The sequence below is a fragment of the Bubalus kerabau genome, chromosome 7 (assembly GCF_029407905.1).
Source record: "Bubalus kerabau isolate K-KA32 ecotype Philippines breed swamp buffalo chromosome 7, PCC_UOA_SB_1v2, whole genome shotgun sequence".
In the NCBI taxonomy this organism is placed as follows: Eukaryota; Metazoa; Chordata; class Mammalia; order Artiodactyla; family Bovidae; genus Bubalus; species Bubalus kerabau.
The window spans coordinates 28,214,126-28,227,453 of NC_073630.1; the positions used below are offsets into that span (position 1 = coordinate 28,214,126).

The 13,328-nt window shown below is 36.7% G+C and overlaps 1 protein-coding gene across 17 annotated transcripts in view; it reads right to left on the reverse strand.

Moving 5' to 3' along the window:
• DKK2 (dickkopf WNT signaling pathway inhibitor 2) overlaps positions 1-13,328 on the reverse strand; it is a 583,019-nt gene that overhangs the window by 127,488 nt on the left and 442,203 nt on the right. For 12 of the 17 annotated variants that reach the window (XR_008716848.1, XR_008716834.1, XR_008716811.1 and 9 more), the window contains 2 exons: positions 3,524-3,627; positions 3,035-3,161 (listed from right to left, as the gene is read on the reverse strand). The gene's annotated coding sequence lies outside the window, so the exon portion shown is untranslated. Of the gene's footprint in view, positions 1-1,275; positions 2,720-3,034; positions 3,162-3,523; positions 3,628-13,328 lie in introns of those variants that run through there. The other 5 variants (XR_008716819.1, XR_008716818.1, XR_008716815.1 and 2 more) reach the window with 3 other exon arrangements.

The window sequence follows — 13,328 nt, forward strand, 5'->3', positions numbered from 1 at the left end:
CAAATAAACATAATCCTTTGGATTACTGTCATGATCCCACACGTGTTTTCTTATGTGTTTTCGTAAGTATGAAGACACAAATTTCATATTCTACAAAAACAGACTTTTATACCTTTTGCAATAGCATCATTAGGAAGCAAATGTATAAAAGCAACACTATACAGAAGTATAGGGTCCTCTTAACCAGATGAAAGTGCCTCTTTCTCCTTTGGCCATAATTTCCCTCTTTTTGCTCCTCACCTTAGGGTCACTTTGGTTCCACAGAAAAATCACAACTGACTCAGCAGTTCCTACCGGGTCCTGATTTCCTTCTGAACACTTAGGGCCAACGTGAGCTCAGTGTGCTCCTCATTGCCTTATTCTTCTTTTCCATCCTATTACCTCTGCCTGCATTAGCAACTACTTCCAACAATAATCCATTATCAGTTGCTCATTTATTCACTGTAAATTTATTAAACGTAGGGCCTTGAGTATATAAAAGTGAGTAAGTCAGGGCCTTGGCATTGGAGGGGCTCACATTCCACTGTGAAGGCCGTGACTTACTGAAATCTGCCTCCACCCATCTCAGGAGTTGCTGCCATGACCTTCCTCTGTTCTCATCTGCCACTGAATTCTGCCAGCCTCAGTCTCTAAGAGGGTATTTGGATCTTCCAAGCTAGACTGAATTTTCACATGACTATGGGAATAAAAGTATTAGCAGTGTCCCTCCAGAGTCTTGTCTTTTCTCATGAATTGCATTTTAATAGCATACGGGGAGACAGTATCCCTATATTTGTGGTTAAATGCAGAGAAATGACACTAAATAAGAATAGAAGTAGGGTACTATGGCAAACTTGGAAAGGGACACTAATTTTCAGTAGGGCCCACAGGTCCACAATCATTTTGTTCACATGAGATAGACATGAAACATCTTCATCATGCTGGTGGTTAAAGGATTTGGAATTTCTGTCTTTGTAGGTTTCCTCTCTCCATAATAAATCAATAAATCAGCCTACCTGGTCCTCTATTCTAGCAAGACTTTGTCTCTTACCAATGACAATTTTATGTTTCTCACTTTGCCTAAGGAAAGACAGTATCACGTGTCAGCACCAATTACATTTTAAATAATGCATAATAAATAGTTGTTAGCACTAGTACTGTACACATTACCAGATATGAAAAATCGCATCTCCTGTACACACTATCCTTGCGATAGTTCAGCTGTTCACTCTCTTCTGACTTGATCTCCTGGACAACAGAACCAGCTAATGAGAAAAGACCATGTCACTCACATTTAAGGCACTAGCTGTACTTGACGTAAACAAGCACAGGTGAAACGGTTCAAGTTTATTTCGGAGTAAATCAATCAGAAACATGATTTCTTAGCCAATGTCTTGTTTTTTGATCCTAACACATCAGTCTTCTCAATACTTAATCTGCCACCCAAATGAAAGAAATTTATTAAAGTAGTCCCTCCCTGAGAGACTGAATCCAACTAATAAAAAGCGTGCAAATAATATAGTCAGAAACTCTGACAGAAACTTCTATTGATTCTTGTGCATATGAGTGACCTTAAATAGAACTGAAATTAGATATCACCTCCAAACATGTAACACCAAACCTGTCACAATTTCTGCTGGTTCTACACCTCTACTGCTGAGCTCTGGCAGGCTATTTTAAGATTCATCTTTGGAAAGACTACTAGACTTGGTGGCAAAAGGGAATTCTACTTAATTCTTGACAGAGGCCAGTAGTTTCCAAACTCTGTTCCTTGGATCTCCAGAGTTCTGCAGAAGTCTGACAAGGAAGTTAGACCTGCTCTTATTTTTGACAGGATCTCATGGGAAATGGCTCCAGCAAGATGGATTTTTAAATGCCTGTCTTGTTACTGTTTTTATTTAGGGGAGGGCTGTGTTAGTTGCTTGGTTGTTTTTAATCATCTGCATAGATATGGATGCAATAATGAGTTGGGCAAAATGCTGTATGAGCCCTTAACCTGCCAACTGCATGGAATGATTGCTATCCTGTTACTGTTGCAGATTTTTTCCAAAACAAACATTACTCAAAGGAAGAAACTATTGAAAATCTGGCAGTTTTTCCAGTCAGATATGATCATTTGAAGTAAAGAATACTAAACAATGGAAGGGCAGAGTAGCTAATTGAGTCATGGTAAAATGTGTTTGTTCCTGGTCAGTTATCTAAATCTATGAATATAAACACAGAAAAGCTTCAACTATAAAATAAATTGTGGCACAGATTGGAAAATAATAGGAAAACTATTTGCAAAAACTAAGGGAAAAATTTCCTAAGTGGCAATTTAAAATCTGTGTTTGAAGCCTAATCAGGATTAGTAACAGGAAATGCAAACTGTGTTGTTCATCTTCAAAACGATCATTCTGTAACAGATCTTATATTCTGCTACCCTGGAAATAGGCTCCAATGCTCAAAATCAGCTTGAGGTATGAAAAAAATCAAGGTATTAAACTTTCAATCAGTTTAAGGGATTTTACAGCTTAGAAGATACAGGAATAACAAAGAATAATAATAACCAAATTATACAAATGCTTACTATGTGCCAGGCTTGTTAGGTACTTTACATGTATTATCTCTTATTTGCATCCCACAGTTCATGTCTTTAAGTCCATGTCCAATATTAAACTGAGCAGAGGGTAACTTGCAACACATCAGGCCCTCAGTTGTACTTACAGAGGTGCAACCATGGCAACAACGTGGAATGCACCTAAGAAAAGGAGAATTCATCTGAAGAAAATGGAGACACCTTTGCATCACTGAAGGAGGACTTAAAACACTGATTCCTCTAAAAGAGCCAAGATAAATCCTTTGATAAAGGGCCAAAAATAACACCAACAACACAAGTGGATGAGTATGTATATTGCAGCTTCGACCAATAGAGTAAAAGCCTCTTGGAAACAATGATATAACAGAAAACCAACAAAGACTCTCTGTTATAAAGAGGGTGTCTTCACCTGCTCAGGCTGCAGCAGTGAAACACTACAGACTGGACGGTCTAAACAACAGCAATGCCTTTACTTACAGTTCTGCAGTCTGGAAGCGCAAGATCAAGGTGTGAGCAGGTTTGGTTTCCTCTGGGGCCGTTTCCCCTAGCTTGCAGACAGCCCTCTTCTCGCTGTGCCTTCCTTCCATCTTTGTCCAAATTTCCTCTTTTTAAAAGAATACATGCCATATTTGCATTAGGGTGTATCCTAAAGACTGCATTTTAGCTTAATTACCTTTTGAAAAACCTTATCTCCAAAGGCAGTTATGCAATCATGCCTTATCTCCAAAGGCAGTAAAGGAGTTATGGAGGTACTGGGGGTTAGGGTGGCAGCATATACATTTGGGGAGGGGGCATGAAATTCAGCCCCAAACCGATGGAATTATAGACACCGGGAATATAAAACATTTGAGGAAAGGGTAACTTTCTGGAACTCTACCAGAGTTCCTAAACATAATGTGGGGGAAGTGGCATAGGTTCAATTAAAAGTGTTATTTAGAACTTTTCTACTATCATTTTACCTCTTACCTGTGTTAATAATATTAACTTCTTCACCTTTCTTCTGTGTGAATTATGGCCAAATATGAACACAGCTGGACTCTGAATGTGAACATCGAGATTCCACAGGGCCTCTGAAAAACACAACAAAAAATACAAGCTATTTGCCAAGAAGATAAGATCATTTCGACATTTAAAAACAGCACTTTGTTAATGAAAGATGGAAACAATAAAATACAGGAGTGAATGATACAAAAATGAAGTTATTATAGATCAAGGGAAAAGGAAGCAGCCATCAAAAATAGAGTGATCTAGCAATCAGCACATTGTTCTGTTAATAACTTAATTTGTCCATTTATTTAATTTAACTTGTTCAGTTTACTCAGTAAATTAATAGTCACTTGGAATCACAGTACTTTTAATTAATTCAAGGCAGTGCTAAATATGTTGAAGCAGAGGGACTATCTAATTTCACTGAAACTGTTCATGAAATCATTTTGTAATATATGTGCACTGTGACCACTTGGTTTTTAAGTTATTAAGAAATCTGAGTTAGAATAAGTTCAAGCTTCATTTTTTTAGTTGTTACTGTTGTTGTTCCTCCTGAAATCCATAAAACTCATCTACAGCAATACCACCCTGAACACACCCAATCTAGTCTAAAACCCATAAAATGCCATTTGATTATTGGTGTCAAGAATATATGTGCAGATTTGTATGTAACTAAGATAAACAACATCTCATAGAACACAATAACTGTTTCCATATTCTAAAATTCAGTTACCTTTGTTCTTGAATACCAGTATTGTATATTTTAATTAACAAGGGAATGACATTCTTAAATCTTTGATCAGTTTGCCTGTTAGGTATCAAAATGTATTATATGCCCCCTAAATGAAGAGTAACTTTTGGAAATAGAATTTACAAGAGCAATCAGGACAAAAGAAAAAGTCTAGGTAAAAATGAACAAAGGGAGAAAGTAGATCTCAAAAATAAGAGACCAGTTTTTAAATCACTTCATAAACACGAGAGAAGTGGGAGTGCTAGAGATATGTAGCTAGAAAAGTTATTTTGTTCCCAAACTCTCTCTAATACAAAGAAATGTTTATCTGAATTAACAATGGGCAACAAAGGAGGGTTGTGGCCCAATCCTATATAAATTTAATATGTAAAAAAAAAAAGAAAACAGACATAGCAACACTACCTGCAGGAAAAAAAAGAAAGAAAGAAAAGAAACATAAAAAACACAATGCCCAGTAAACACATAAAAACAGTAACCTACTATTCCAAACAGTAACCTAATATTCCAAAACATGATAAAGAAAATTAAGAAAAATTTGTAACTATGAAAGAACATATGTCAGGATTAGAAAACTTTAATAACATGTTTCAAGAAAAGAAAGATATAAAAAGAGATGTAACAAGCAAAATCATTTCAGAAATTAAGACTGAATGAATCTCATAAAGAAAATCTTTAGGAAAAATACCAGATAAAAAGGAAGAATGTTGATATATTAAGAAAGAAGGAAAGAAAAGAATTCAAGAAAAATAAATGCAGAGATAGGAAAAGCTGATTCAACATACTTAAAATAGTTTTCCCCAAATAAGAAAACCAGGCAATGGAACAAAACAAACCCAGAAAAAGAAAATGTTCTAAAATAACATGAACAAAAGCAAAAAGATCTAAAATTACATATGATAATTTTACACAGGAGAAAGTCTAGAATGAACAACCCCATAACATATTCTAGTTAAACTACTGAACTTGAAAAATAAATAATATAATTTGGCCAGTAGGCAAAAAAGTTGTGTCACTTGCATCAACCATGTTTTATACTAGGAGACAGTTAAGTAACATATTTAAGATATTCAAAGAAAGAAAATATGAACCAAGGGTTTTAAATACAGCTAAACTGATCTTTATGGACAAAAGTTTCAGAGAATTGGTTTGTGAATCCAAGGAGTCAGAGAACATTATCACATAACCCCTTCCTTAGAAATTTGCCAGAAAATAAGATTTGGACAGCCACAAAGATTTGGGAGACCTTGAAATGAAGCAAGGTACTGAAAACACAATTACCTGTAGAGCTAAGACGACAGGATGGTCTCCAGAGAGGGATATAGTATTATATAAAGTCTGTCTACGATAACAAGTAACATGAGAGAGAGTGCACAACACTTATGTATATGAACGTGAAGAAGTCTTCAATAAGGTTGTAGTAAACAAAATTCTAGTAAAATCTTTTCAACAATACACCATGACTAAATGGGGTTTATTCAGAAATGTAATGTACTTAGAAAATCCATTACTATGCTTCATCAGTATCATAGAGCTAAGAAGAGAATAATATGATTATCTCCATAGTTGCAGAAAAAGCATTTGGCCATACTAAGTCAAAATCATTCATGTTAAAAATCACCTCAATAAAATGGGGTTTTATGGAACTATATTCAGTTGACCCTTGAACAACACAGGTTTGAACTGCCCAGGTCAACTTATATGTAGATTTTTTTTTTTCCAGTAGTGACTCCCACAGTACCACAGAAGCTTGGTTGGTTATATCCTTGAATATAAAGGAACTGTGTATACAGGGTGGTGACTACATACTATACTCAGATGTTTTTACTTCACAGAGGGTTGGTGTCCCTAATCCTTGCACATTGTTCAAGGGCCAACTGTACAGGTATCAGTATACACACAGGTATAGGTAAAGAGATGGAGACATAGGGATGGACAGAGACAAGATCAAGTTAATAGGGATAGAGAAATCGTTACAAAATTTGGAATCTACTTCATAGAATCACTTGATGCTTAAATGAGAAAGTCAGAAACAAGATAAGGATGATCACAGTCTCCACAACTTCTGGGCACTGTGTTACTGGTAACAGTCATCAGGTGAGCAACAGAAATCAAATATAGCCGTAAGAATTGGAAAGGTTAAAGTGAAACTACTATTTGAAGATAATGTAAGTATATATTTGGAAAACTAAAAAAAATGGAATTCACCAAGGAATCTGTTTTTAAATTTAATATTTAAAAATCTCTAGTCTTCATATATAAGAAAAAAAGTGTTTGGATGTTATCATGGAAGTGAAGAATCCCATGTCAATTGCCAAAAATGAATAATACAATTTTTAGGTATAAACCATAACCTAAAATGTACAAAGTATTTTTTAAAAACATTTAATCTTTTTTAGTCTCTCCAATACTCCTGAAACATAAAAAAAAAAAAAAAAGTAGACTTAAGCAAATGGAAAGTAATACACTATTCCTGGAGCAGAAAACTAAACATTATAAAGATGTCAGTTATGCCTGATTTAATTAATAAATTTAATGTAATCTCAATAAAAAATACATCATGTTTCCTTTCCCCCAAAACTGATAAAGTTGTTTCTAAAATTCATTGGATTAAAATCTTTCAGGAACGTAAACAAGAAAGGTCAGGAAAACTCTAAAAAAGAAGAATAGTGATTGGAAAGATGGAGATAAACTTATCAGAAATAAAAACCTCTAAAAAAGGCATTAGTTTATTACTGACACATAAAAATAGTTTGTTACTGGCACATAAAAAGACTTAGAAACCACCATAAAACAACAGAAAACTCAGGAGATTACCCAACTGCATATGGACATTGAGTACATGATAAAAGTACCATCCCAAATCAGTGGGCTAGAAGATGATTAGTATAACTAGATAATCATATGGGGGAGTGAAATGAATCTATTCTTCACACCCTAACAGATAAATTCTAAGTGTAAAAAAACCTCAAATAATCCAAGAGTTTTACCTTGGATGAATGAATGAATGGATGAATTCATGGATGAATTCCTCCATAAACTGAATTCCTTCTTAATCAGGGAAATAGAATTCACCAAAGAATCAGTTTTTAAATGTAATATTTGACAATAATAACATTTGATATTTAACAGTCACCTAATTTAGAATCCAGAAGTAATCAAGGGAAAGATTTAAAAATTTGATATCATAAAGATGATTTTTCATGGTAAAAAATCACTATAAACAAAGATAAAATATTGATGACAAACAAGAAAAGTAATTGGATATTTTGTCGGAGATAAATGATGACTATCCCTAATGTGTAAAGAGCTTCTAAAAAATAGAAAAATCCAACAGCTCTAATTAAATATAGCCTAGTGATATGAATAGCATTTAGAGAAAGAAAGCAACTGGCTTTTGAAAATGTGAAAAAGCACTTGCATATAAGAGAAATGCAAACTAAAACTACACAACATATGACTTCTTATCTATAAGACTGAAAAAATCCTAATGTTTGACACTATCTCGACACAAGCCTGTTAGAAAACAAGCAGCTTTGTTGATGGGAATACAAAGTGATGGTATCCCACACGGAGGGAATTTGTCAACCTAGTAAAACAACGCAAGCATTTACCTGTGACTTAGTAATCCCACTTTTAGGAATCTATTCCAAAGATACACCACTAAAAGTCAGATCATATACTGACAGAACAGTGTTTACTATAGCCCTGTCTGGAACAACAAGGGTTTGAAAAGAATGTAAATGTTTATAAGCAAAGCACTGGTTGAATACACTCAGAAAAAAGTGAGTCACTCAGTTGTGTCCGACTCTGTGACCCCCATGGACTGCAGCCCACCAGGCTCCTCTCTCTGTGGAATTCTCCAGGCAAGAATATTGGAGTGTGTTGCCATTTCCTTCTCCAGGGGATCTTCCTGACCCAGGGATCAAACCCAGGTCTCCTGAGCTCCAGGCAGATTCTTTACTGTCTGAGCCATCAGAACATATCCATAAATCCATAATGAATTTCTATGTATCTTTAAAAATGAATAAGTAAAATGTTAAATACACTTAATAGAGTGATCTCCAAGATGCATCATTAACTGAAAAAGACAAGACGGAAAATTGTGTACTGTCATTCAACTAGGAAAGGATAGTTACAAATATATATCTACAATGGTAATTCTATCCACTTGTCTTTGCTTACAATTTAAAAAATATTAAAGATAAGACACCACAAAAATTAAAATGGAGGACAGAAATAGAGTGGGGGGTACCATGAATATAAATTAGTCTCATTTCCAATAATTGGCATTGTCACTGTAGAAGTACTTTACATAACTATAAAATAATTATTCATTGTGCTTCATTGCTCAGTTGTGTCCAATTCTTTGTGACCCCATGGACTGTAGCCCACCAGGCCCCTCTGTTCATGGGGATTCTCCAGGCAAAAATACTAGAGTGGGTTGCCATGCCCTCCTCCAGGGGACCTTCCCAACACAGGGATCAAACTCAGGTCTCCCACATTGCAGGTGGATCCTTTACTGACTGAGCAATCAGGGAAGCCCAATTATTCATTACTGAACTATTTTCAATCATTAGATTCTTAGTGGTGGGGGTGGTATGATTATCTTGAGACTTTCCTGTGGTTTCTTTGGGGTTTTAATTGTAATTTGTGTGGTAGGGGCCAGGACTTTTGATATTGGAGATACTGGAATTGGAAGAAACAGATGTGAGATCTATGAGGCTAAGTGTAAACTTTCCTGGTGCTCAGCTGGTAAAGAATCTGCCTGCACTGTGGGAGACCTGGGTTCAATCCTTGGGTTTGGAGGATCCCTAGGAGAAGGGAACAGCTACCCACTCCAGATTCTGGCCTGGAGAATTCCATGGACTCTATAGTCCATGGGGTTGCAAAGAGTCAGATGTGACTCAGTGACTTTCACTTCTTTAGTTTAGTTCAATTCAGTCGTTCAGTCATGTCCGACTCTTTGCGACCCCATGAACTGCAGCACGCCAGGCCTCCCTGTCCATCACCAACTCCCAGAGTCCACCCAAACCCATATCCATTGAGTCGGTGATGCCATCCAACCATCTCAGCCTCTGTTGTCCCCTTCTCCTCCTGCCCTCAACCTTTCCCAACATCAGGGTCTTTTCAAATGAGTCAACTCTTCGCATCAGGTGGCCAGAGTATTGGACCTTCAGCTTCAACATCAGTCCTTCCAATGAATATTCAGGACTCATCTCCTTTAGGATTGACTGGTTGGATCTCCTTGCAGTCCAAGGGACTCTCAAGAGTCTTCTCCAACACCACAGTTTAAAAGCATCAATTCTTCGACACTCAGCTTTCTTTATAGTCCAACTTTCACATCCATACATGACCACTGGAAAAACCATAGCCTTGACTAGACAGACCTTTGTTGAAAAAGTAATGTGTCTGCTTTTTAATATGCTGTCTAGGTTGGTCACAACTTTCCTTCCAAGGAGTAAGTGTCTTTTAATTTCATGGCTGCAGTCACCATCTGCAGTGATTTTGGAGCCCAGAAAAATAAAGTCTGACACTGTTTCTACTGTTTCCCCATCTATTTGCCATGAAGTGATGGGACCGGACGCCACGATCTTAGTTTTCTGAATGTTGAGCTTTAAACCAACTTTTTCACTCTCCTCTTTCACTTTCATCTTTAGTTCTTCTTCACTTTCTGCCATAAGGGTGGTGTCATCTGCATATCTGAGGTTATTGATATTTCTCCCGGCAATCTTGATTCTAGCTTGTGCTTCCTCCAGCCCAGCATTTCTCATGATGTACTCTGCATATAAGTTAAATAAGCAGGGTGACAATATACAGCCTTGATGTACTCCTTCACTTCACTGGAATCTGAATTTTCAGTGTCATTATCAACTTCTTACTAAAAGGACTAAGGGCTCTTTACAGAAAAGGCTAAAGTAGGAAATACACGAAATCAGCCTTATGATCTTGACAAATCAGACAGCAAGGAAATTACAAAAGACCAAGCTTATTATTTTGAAAATGATAAAAGAAAAAACAAGCATTTATTATGCTTTTCCTAGTCTCACAATACTTCAGGGTAACCAAATAAATTATCAAGATGTGCTTTTCATATAGGGTTTTCCAGGTATAGGGGTTAAAATATGAAGAACAGATGATAGAAGTAAAACATTATCATTTTGCAATCCTTAAGGAATTTTGGAATCTAGGCAATTATCATCAGTGCTTGGTTACATTACAAACATTGAGACTGCCAACTATTAACCACTGCTTGGTGGCAGTACACCCTTGAACTACATGGGTTTGGACTGCACAGGTCACTTATACACAAAGTGTTTTCAATAAATACACACTATGATACTACATAATCTAAGGTTGGTTGAATTGGCAAATGTGAAACCAAGGATTTCGAGGGCTGACTGTGAAGTTATGTGTCCATTTTTACTGTGTGGAGGGTGGTGTTCCTAACCTCTGAGTTGTTCAAGGGTCAGCTGTACAACCTATCAAGGTGTCTTGCCAAAATATTGAATCTGATCAAGCCTCTATATTGAAGTATGAATTTTCAGATATATAGGAAATGGAGGAACATATTAAATAGCACCATGGGGATGAAATCAGTAAACCCTGACTACATGTGTAACTGTATAACAAATGACTCAATTTTTATGAACAGCAGAAAAAATGACAAAAAATTCAAGGAAAGAATATGACAAATGAAGAAACTCATAAATTAAAAGATAACTGAGTCACATTAAACGGTTGTAATGCATGGATCATATATGGACCTGAGTTAAATGAAAAATTATATGATGGATACTTGATAAATTTAGAAGCTATTATTAATTTTTAAGATGTGATCATAGTTTCTGTGAATGAGTTTTCTTTTGCAGAAAATTTTTATCTTTTAAAGACATATACATACTAGAATATTTACAAGATGAGATGGCTTTATGTCAGGAGTTTGCTTCAAAACAATCTCAGGGAGGGATTTTGGGATTAAGTGAAACCTGTTTGATCATGAGTTGGTAATTGTTGAAACTCAGTGATGTGTACATATCATACCTATGTGAATTCATTATAATTACACTCTTCTATTTTTATAGTTATGAAATTTCCATAAATAAAAGTAACAATAGCAATAACAATAAGATATTAAAGGCAAAAACTCCAATTATACAAACAGGTGGCCTTTGGAGCAAAGTATCTTCATGAATATTGATTATATCATTTTATATTCTTCTAAACTCTTCAAGAGAACTGGAAACACTGAAATATTAGGGCTGTAACTTAAAGTTTGCATGAGGAGTTCAGTTCAGTTCAGTCGCTCAGTCGTGTCCAACTCCTCATAACCCCACGAATCGCAGCACGCCAGGCCTCCTTGTCCATCACCAACTCCCGGAGTTCACTCAGACTCATGTCCATCGAGTCAGTGATGCCATCCAGCCATCTCGTCCTCTGTCGTCCCCTTCTCCTCCTGCCCCCAATCTCTCCCAGCATCAGAGTCTTTTCCAATGAGTCAACTCTTCGCATGAGGTGGCCAAAGTACTGGAGTTTCAGCTTTAGCATCATTCCTTCCAAAGAAGTCCCAGGGCTGATCCCCTTCGGAATGGACTGGTTGGATCTCCTTGCAGTCCAAGGGACTCTCAAGAGTCTTCTCCAACACCACAGTTCAAAAGCATCAATTCTTCGGCGCTCAGCTTTCTTCACAGTCCAACTCTCACATCCATACATGACCACTGTAAAAACCATAGCCTTGACTAGACGGACCTTTGTTGGCAAACTAATGTCTCTGCTTTTCAATACGCTATGTAGGTTGGTCATAACTTTCCTTCCAAGGAGTAAGCGTCTTTTAATTTCACAGCTGCAGTCACCATCACGAGGAATTAATCTCTTCTAAATTCTTCTGCCATGGCAAGTTGGCTTCACTGCCACTATCCATTTACATTTTTTACCAGGAGATATATCGAAAACAAGCATGTTTTGACTTTTTTTTTTTAGGTGATATCCAATTTCAATGATAGTTTTTGTTTCAGTAATAACATCTCAGACTATGTTTTCTGATTTAGTTTGGGGGCGGGTGGAGGAAGAGTGTACTCAGATCCCAAAGCACTGCATTTTGTAGTATAGAATGCATAATTGTAATGCAGGTTTAGAAGCTAGAGAAAAATAAAAGACTATCCTAGAAATAGTTGTCAAAGATAATTCCTGTACAAATACGCAAAATAATGCTATTGATACTAGAGTTTACCTTTGAGAGGTAAGTTTTACAACTGAATTAAATTTTTTTAAGAGGACATAACCTAAAAGTGGCGGGGGCTTCCTAGGTGGCGCAGTGGTAAAGTATCCACCTGCCAATGCAAGAGGTGTAAGAGACATGGGGTCAATTCCTGGGTTGGCAACCCACTCCAGTGTTCTTTTTTAATTTGTTTACTTTTAATTGGAGGATAATTGCTTTACAATGTTGTGCTTGTTTCTGCCATACATCAGCATGAATCAGCCACAGGTATACATACGCCCCTCCCTCGGGAAACTCCCTCCCACCTCCCACTCCATTCCATCCCCCTAGATTGTCACAGAGCAGCAAGTTGAGCTCCCTGGGTCATACGACAAACTCCTACTGGCTGTCTATTTTACATAGGGTAATATATATGTTTCAAAGCTACTCTCTTAATTTGTCCCTCTCTCTACTTCCCTGACCGTGTCTACAAGTCTGTTCTGTATGCCTGGATCTCTCTTGATGTCCTACAAACAGGCTCATGAGTACCATATTTCTAGATTTAATATATGTATGTGTTAATATATGATATTTGTTTCTCTCTTTCTGATTAACTTCAATCTGTATAATAAGCTCTAGGTTCATCCACCTCACTAGAACTGACTCAAATGTGTTCCTTTTTATGGCTAAGTAATATGCCATTGCTCCAGCATTCTTGCCTGAAAAAATTCTGTGGTAGGCTCCATGGGATCACAAAGAGTCAGACACGACTAAGCACAACACAACAACAACCTGTAAGTGGACCCTGAGTGAACTGTATGCCTAGACCCCCATCTCTT